This window comes from Rhamphochromis longiceps, linkage group LG3, assembly GCF_057381845.1.
Source record: "Rhamphochromis longiceps isolate RC_006_pf linkage group LG3, R_longiceps_female_GT1.1, whole genome shotgun sequence".
In the NCBI taxonomy this organism is placed as follows: domain Eukaryota; kingdom Metazoa; phylum Chordata; class Actinopteri; order Cichliformes; family Cichlidae; genus Rhamphochromis; species Rhamphochromis longiceps.
The window spans coordinates 38,879,052-38,885,051 of record NC_140559.1 but is presented as its reverse complement, the minus strand read 5'-3'; the positions used below and the strand labels follow the sequence as shown (position 1 = coordinate 38,885,051).

At 41.4% G+C, this 6,000-nt stretch overlaps 1 protein-coding gene across 1 annotated transcript in view; it reads left to right on the top strand.

Annotated features, from left to right (window-relative positions):
* Positions 1-2,676: 2,676 nt before the first annotated feature.
* Positions 2,677-6,000, top strand: part of ndrg2 (NDRG family member 2) — a 48,063-nt gene continuing 44,739 nt past the window's right edge. Inside the window, exon 1 of the mRNA XM_085396914.1 lies at positions 2,677-2,934. The gene's annotated coding sequence lies outside the window, so the exon portion shown is untranslated. The remainder of the gene's footprint in view (positions 2,935-6,000) is intronic.

Sequence of the window (6,000 nt, the reverse complement as noted above, 5' to 3'; positions counted from 1 at the left end):
CATTTTAGAGGTGGAAAAATAAGGCCACAGTATGGAACCATACATTCCGTATGAAATCCCACCGGAATAGTTCAGTCATTCACTTTGACTGTCGCTGTGAGGAAACACATGAGGAAATAATGTAATTGAGTGGCAATATAAGTCTTTATATGTGTCCCACTTGGGGAAACTCTAACCTGACTTACACAACCACAGAGCCGATGAGCGACGCTCTGGTTCTCAGTAGTTGGGTGTAGCTTACAGTACAGTTTTAGCTGGAACTGCATGTGTCATATTTATTTTTCCTTCCGTGAGTGAAAGAGCCCACTATGAGTTCTAGCGCAGAACATAGAACTATGCAACTGGACTAAATTGTAGCTAAATGCCATTAAAAGATGTGTATATATACAGAAACATTTACATATCAACAAGACACCGCTATACAACTTTAGTTTGCCGAAAGGATATAAAGACTGCATCACATAGCTACATAACCAAATCAGTTAATCTGCCTTTAAGTTAACAAACAGGGTCTAAGTACAAAGTTAACGTTCAGTGCAGTCATGCAAAATTTATTTAAGCTTTTGCCAAAGTGGGACTGCTAACTGCTTTGATAACCTATGCTAACCTTTTCAACCTATCCACACCTCAGTTGCAATTTGTTGGACGTATATAGGCTAGATGTCGATTATCAAAGACATGAGATCCAACAGGATAGAAGGTAGAATGTCAGGAGGGCTCTTCCACATTAAACAAATATTAAATGTGTTATGGTAAAGTGGGCCGACGGTATGAGTTCCACTAATATGTTTACGTCATAATTCTACCTTGTGAAACCAAAGCCTAACTTTTTATTTATAAAGCATACGTTATACAATTTCCTCAAGAACTGAATTCCAGCTATGCAAATATTTACTCTGTCATTTTACACTCCACAGATCATAATCGGCACCTTTTCTGAAAATCTTTGATGGTGCAGAAGCAAGTTGTACTTCCTGACCATGCTCTCTCTCATTTGTGGATGATGACCAAAACGCAATTGAAACTGATTCTGTTCATCTGGACGTCGCGTTTCCAGTGGGAGAAATGTTTCATCACTTGTCCAGTCTCGGCTAACTGATGGAGATGTTTCTCACACTGACAACGCAACATCCACAGGAACAGAATCAGCTTTCTAGGATTTATTTTTTTACCTGGAAAATCGAGCAAGCATCAATTAGTTTTTCACAAAGTGTTTTATAGATTAGTTCATGGGCTCAGTGGCATGTGTTTAAAAGTCTCAAGTGCTTAAAAATGGATGAAGAGAAGAGAGTATTGTGAATATATTGCCAGGAGTTTGGATTTGAGCAGTGCTGTCAATGACTTTGCTGAGTGCAAGATGAAGTTCTGATATGCCCGTAGTTTGTGTTTGTTGAAAATATGCATTCATACCGAACAGTGTGCGCGTGATATATGTACCTGGTCCACTGGAGATGATTGTTGAATGAGGATTTGTAGAAATAAGTGGTTTGTTTGTGAGGATCTGTGGTTAATAAGCTTGTCTCATTTGTTCTGTGCTTTTAGACATTACAGCTTTCTTCGTTACTTCAGCATGACAATTAAATCTGTTTTGGGTTTGTGGTAATATGTCTGAAGATGTTCACATGAATTCATACACCTATATAAATTTGTACATTCGCCAACCTCTCACTGTGGTTGTTGTTCATGGAGCTGATAAAAAGACGGAATTATGCTTGATATTATTGGATTATTTAGATATGCAGAATAAAAAAAGAAAAAGAAAATGTGCCCAGGGGCCTGTCACAGAGTTGTTTTTACTCTACGCTTCACTCTCTTACTATCACTACTGGGATGTTGTTGGCAAATAAATGGAGCAAGGTATCTAATTTTTCTACTTGAATTTTTTAAATTATTAATAAATTTTATTATTGTTATTATTATGAATCAGTACAGAATTCACAAAAATTACTGTCAATAATTTGTGCAAAGTGGGTGATTTAAAGATCTTACACTTTGGTAATTTCTCATCCATGCACTGGCACTTACATGTAAAATCTGCATTTTTAAAATTACTGTAAGTAATTTGTTATTACTGAGCTGTTTTTGGTGGTTAGTTTTGTTTTGACCAAAGGAAACTCGTGAAAAGTCAAAGCCCTGCTTCGTGGATGTTTTTAAATGGCCCAGTCTTTGAGGGTGGCATACTCCGGGGCACAAATACACAGAGTGACCAGAACCTCCTTCCCTGACCCCATCCCTAAATGCCACCAGACCGTCTTTGGTTGGGGAGTGGGGCTCATTATTGGTCTTCGTTAAGTTTATCTTTCTTTTCTCTGCGTGGGCAGGTGTGTTTATTTACCTGCTGGCTCGAGCCCAGGCGGGAATGCTCGGCTCCATTCCACAAGCCCGGTGAGGGTGGGCCGTACCACTGTGGCGTCAAAGCAGAGGGGTGAGCCAGAAAATAGAAGCCCGCTGTTTTTTCTCTCGGCGTCTCGTCAGGTTTTATCACATCCACACCGTAGCTGTCACCATATTTCTATACATTACCCTTTGTCTGAATGAAAACAACCCACTTCACCGAGACCCGCTGTTGACTTACCGGCAGATGACTTTAAAAACACCCCTAAAACCTCAATGGCTCCATCTTGCCTTTTGAGTGACCGCTGAGTATTTTTTCTCTCCCCGTGTGCTGAATGTTCCTCCTGCTGGAGAAAAGGAGAAAAAAAACCCAACGCCGGTGGACACACAGAGAAGGAAGGCGCAGCGGAAAAATAAAGGAGGTGGAGGAAAAGTGAAGTAACAGGAGATTAGCGGGAAGCTTGGAGGGACAGGCTGGGAAGAGAGCGAGGAGAAAATAACGGAGAACGAGACTTGTCGTACAGACACAAATATATTTTCTACAAGTCCCACAATTTTTCTCGAAGATTTTTTTTGTATTCCCCACTTGCTGAATAAACGGTGAGTTTATTTATATGCATTATTTTCTTCTATATTAATAAATGAGTTATTGCCGCAATTAATTATTTAAAAAAATCTCTTTGTGTCGTCCTGGAGAAAGTCTGGGAGTAGCCTTTGTGGTTAGTCAGTGTTCATTAAACAGCAGTGCAACAACAACAACAAAAACAATCAAAAAAAAAACGAAGAAAAAGAAGAAGAGAAAAAGGGTGGTGGGATTCAGAGGGTATTGTTTTGTGTTGGTGGACTCGGTGCCAAAAATGCACAGAGATGCAAGGATGTAGTCCGCACCGTTCAACAACAATACGGCAACCGAACAAAAACTCAACAAACGTTACGCCTCTGGGCCAGGTATGTGCTCACTTAATAAGACGAGTGCTAATAAACGCCAACAGTATGCCTTAAGTTGTAGTTTGGTGAGAGTGAGCCCGTGACAGAGGGAGTGCAGTGCGCGTTATTGACACGCACATGTGGCATAGCCAGCGGGTCTTTGTTGCCCCCTCCCTCTCCCAGCCTCCTCTGTCGGTCATGACTGAACCAGACATGAGCTCAGTGGCACGGCTCAAATCTCCCGTACACAGAATTAAGGCCACTATTGACATGTTCATATACATACCCCCACCCCGCCCCCCACCTTATTATTTTTGTCTACGCCTTTCAGTAGAGAGAAGCATCAACGCTCTTTCTTTGTGGTGTTTTCCAGTTAGGTGTCCTTACTGGGCAGCAGCAGTGGGAATTTCGGGGCTCATACTTTTTTTTCTTAGATGGAAAGCTTTTGGCTTGTCTGTGTGAACAGGGGGACTTGGGCTTTGGTGGAGTAGTAATCTGCTGATAAGAGGGGCGCGAGGAGGGTGTTGTGGTTCTTTGGAGAGGGTGTGTAATATGTGTCAATGTCAAATGGAGGTGTGTCTTTTGTGAGTGTGTGTGTTCACGGGCCGTGTTATTGCGCGAGTAAAACATCAGGAAAAAAGGAGTAAAATTGAGAAATTGAGTGAAAATGTGCGTTTCGCATTCCTTTTACGGAATATCTTCGAGCGCGAGTGGAAATGTTTTGCTTTAGTGTGTCGTGCCCAAACCAAGGACACACACACACACACACACTGTTCTGTCTACACACTGCTCCAGAGACAGTTCTTTTCTGTCTTTACTCTGCCGCGAGCTACACGAACGCACGCACGCGCCCAAACAGGCTCGCGCGCAGATTCTGTGAGTCATACCGCATTTGGAGACTCGCGGCCTCGCTTCTCTTTGAGTGAAGTGGAGCCCCCTGCTGATAACGCGCGCGCGCACAGACAGCCTCATCTTCTGGGGGAAGAAAAAGTGAACGTTCGTTCCAGAACTGTTCAGGCTCTGAGACGTGGACATGCTGCGTTACGCAAGCGCACCCCGACTCTGCACGTACGGGGTGCGCGGAGATGCACATAGCCCAGAAACACGGCAGGAGTGTATTGTTTCTCTTTTGCTGGTGGGTGTGGTGTTACCAGGAGCCAAGTCCAAATTTGTGTCGGTGTATTCAAATAAAACTAAAAGAGAAATGATGGTAATGATGGCAATAACGATAATCAGCGTTGCAAAAAAGTTACTTCCTCCTTTTTTCTGTTTTAGAGTATTTTAAACGGTTAGTTCACCCAAATGTCAGAGTTTTGGTCTTATCTGCTGATGCTTTGTGTTTGTGTATATATATGTGTGTGTGTATATGCCTCTTGGGGGTTGGGTGGTATATGTGTGTTTGTCTTTTTAAAAACGAGGCCTTTAATGCATTTCATCTGTTATTTTTTGTGGGTCTTTTATTATTTTGTGGAAGAGTTTTATCATTATTAATGAAAAGCGTTATGACGCCACATGTCAGCACTCTGAGTGGCCTCATCCACAACAACAGCACTCAGTTGTGCTGGTGTGGAGGAGGGCAGACACAAAATGATATATCAGAAGTGTAGCAGATGAAAGCTGAACAGTGTGCGTGCCCAGATAACACTCTGCCTCAGCAGCTCCAAACTGTACTTTGATGGAATTTCATACTGTTTGCATTTCCCATATTGACCATTCACCTACAGTCAGAACTGACACATTTGTGAGAGCAGCAGAAAACAAAATTCTGACGCGTCCTTTCAGGGCTTTGAGCATGAAATAGTTGTATTTGAAGGAGGAGAGTTTAAAATACAGAACAATTGTGATATCTAAACATCTGTAACATGCTAAAAAAAACAAGTCAGTGTTTGTATTTTGATAATATTCTAGAAGTTCAGTGTGCTAAGAATAAAACAAGCATTTCCTGCATTTTTACTGCACTAAAGATAGCAGCTGTGCACTTGTCATTCATGTTTAGGCTTAAAATTTAAATTGCAAATCATACACTGTAAGCTCATGAAACAGGCGCGGGTCCAAGCTGCATGTGAATATACATATATATACACACACACACACACACACACACACACACACACACACACACACACACACACATATATATATATATATATATATATATATATATATATATAGAGAGAGAGAGAGAGAGAGAGAGAGAGAGAGAGAGAGATAGGGAGAGAGAGAGTGGTGAGCTGACTGGAGCATTAAACATTGACCTACCCGGTAATAAATCAACACTAAAACATCACTAATGAAGTGCTGTTTTGATTCTGCAGCTTACTTACTTCAAATGATTTCATTATGTTTCTTTATGTGTCTGACGTTGAATAGACTTATAGATCCGTGCTGGTGTGTCTGAGAGCAGAGTGCCGTGTTGGAAGACTTGCTTATTGACTTCAAAGTGTTTCTGGTGCTCTAATCTGTTCAGCGTCAGAACATTATAAAACACTGGTTATTTATAGAGGACATGAGAACAAATTGTTCCGCTGTACATCTTTTTATATTGATATAGGTTCCACAGCTGATGAGCTGCAGACACTGTGACTGTGAGACACCAGTAACATCTATTCTCATTATATATTCTATATATATTTGGTAACATTTCTCGCAGACTATGTTAAATGCCTCGTGATCAGCTCAGTTAAGCAGCAGGATGGTGTTACTATGAATGAGCGGGGCTGTTGACTTTTCACAGCGGAC